The sequence below is a fragment of the Gossypium arboreum genome, chromosome 4, assembly GCF_025698485.1.
Source record: "Gossypium arboreum isolate Shixiya-1 chromosome 4, ASM2569848v2, whole genome shotgun sequence".
Classification (NCBI taxonomy): domain Eukaryota; kingdom Viridiplantae; phylum Streptophyta; class Magnoliopsida; order Malvales; family Malvaceae; genus Gossypium; species Gossypium arboreum.
In genome coordinates, this window is record NC_069073.1 from 17,259,218 (window position 1) to 17,261,654 (window position 2,437).

The window sequence follows — 2,437 nt, forward strand, 5'->3', positions numbered from 1 at the left end:
CTCTCTAAAAATCTGATTCACTGCCCAACTCACACTGAGCTTTCTTAGCTTGTAACTCTTTATCAACTTCCTGAGCATCACAAATCTATTGAAGAAAATTCGGTCTAGCTCTTAACTCCGCTAGAATTGCACCTTTATGAGATAGGGTCAGCCATGCGATCATAGCTCTCGAAGCAAATAGAGACTTTCTGCTCAAGGCATCAACAAAACCACGTTAGCCCTACCGAGGTGATAATCGATCACAAGTTTTGTAACGCCCCGTACCCGATACCGTTACCGGAGTCAAACACGAGGTGTTAACAGACTTAATTCACTACTTAAACAGCTCAAACAATTTAGTTTTAAAATTTTCAGTCAAGCTAGCAATCTGCGTCACAGTCGCTTAAAAATTCATATCTCGAGTTCCAAAACTTGAAATCCAATCCGTAAATTTTCCCTAAAACTATACTCATATATCTATTTACTAATTTTTTTCTAAAATTTTTGGTCGAGCTAATTAGTACAGTTTATTAGTTAAATTCTCCCCTGTTTCAGGGTTCGACTGCTCTGACCTCTGTGTATTACGAATCAGATATCTCCTGTCATGAGTTTCAATGACTATGCCGTTTGTTTCTAATAAAACTAGACTCAATAAGGAATATGTACATATAAATCATGACTTCTAATTATCTTTGAACAATTTATGGTGAATTTCCAAAGTCAGAATAGGGGATCCAGAAATCGCGCTGGCCCTGTTTCACAAAAATTTAAACATCTCATAAAATATAACTCATATACCTGTTTTGTTCTATCCTATGAAAGTAGACTCATAATTCTTCAATTCCATATTTTATTCACCATATAATTGTATCTTTACTATTTTTAATGATTTTTCAAACTCACGTCACTTCTTCTTTATGCGAATCTATTTTATGGTAAATTTTACCTATTTCATGTTTTCCATGGATTAGCTAGTAATTTAGCATACATAACACCAAATATGATCATGATTAGCCATTCCAATGGCTAATCATTACCAAGCATTTCCATACCACTCAATAACCATATCATAAGACCATATATACAAAATGATTATAATGCTATACATGCCATACTCAAAATATGCAAGCCATTATGCCAAGATGGTATACGGATATAGTGTGATCGTGCCTCCGACCGTTCCCGATTTTCGAGCTGGCTTGTCAACACTACAAGGAATGAAAAGGAGGAAGTAAGCATAAATGCTTAGTAAGCTCGCATGCAAATAGCAAGTAACACAACTATATAAGCAAACATAAAACATCATTTGCATAATCATCACCGAGACATTCATATCACATTTTCATTTATCATCTTACCATATTGTTGTTATATCGAGTTTTCAACCCGAGGGTTAAGTACATACCTGTTCAAAGTATTCATTTCACAACACTTACCAATACGTCCCTTTCATCTCGAGTATTCCTCCATTTGAGTAGAATTTTACCCGTTGAACACATCGGAATATAATTCGGATACATGGAAAGTTTGCACATAAGTGCCACATATGTAGCCAAGCTACCATGTAACTCGCCCATAAGTGAACTCGGACTCAACTCAATGAGCTCGGATGCCTAGTTACATCTCTCAAACTCGAACTCAACTCAACGAGTTCGGACATTCGCATCCATAAGTGAACTCGGACTCAACTCAACGAGTTCGGATGCCCAAATATCCTAGTGACATGTCACTTGTATCCTAATCTATTCCTAAGGTTCAAACGGGCGTTTTCCTCGATCACACATCTTTTCCATCTTCCACGGAATATCGAAATTGATACTTCGGTGATAGTTCATACTCATCAAGTAATTCACATAATTACATATTATTCAACAATAACCACAAAGCATAATATTTCATGATAATAATCAGCATCATATCATATAAACAACATTAAATTGCTTAAAATGACAATTATGTTACTACATTTACACATGAACTTACCTCATATGCGAAAATGGCTACTTTTACCATTTCGTCCACAACTTGGTATTTTTCCCATTTTAGCCTGAATTTTAGTTTTCCTTGCTCTATCATTTAAAATATAGTCTAATTAGGACTCACATTATACAAATTGACCCAAAATCATATTTTGGAAAAATTACAGTTTTGCCCCTAAACTTTTGCATATTTACACTTTTACCCCAAAGCTCGTAAATTAAACTTCAGCCTATTTTCTTATGTTTTATGACATGCTGATCATTTTTCCCTTCTATAGCAACATCAAATTCTCACTCTAACATGTACTTATGACTATTAGGTATTTTTACCGATTAAGCCCTTTTGCTCGTTTTCACTTAAAACCGAGTAGTACAAGTTGTCTAACATAATTTAAAACCTCATATTCTATCATAAAACACCAAAATACACAAATTTCACCTATGGGTATTTTTCCAAATATGAACCCTAGGTTGAATTA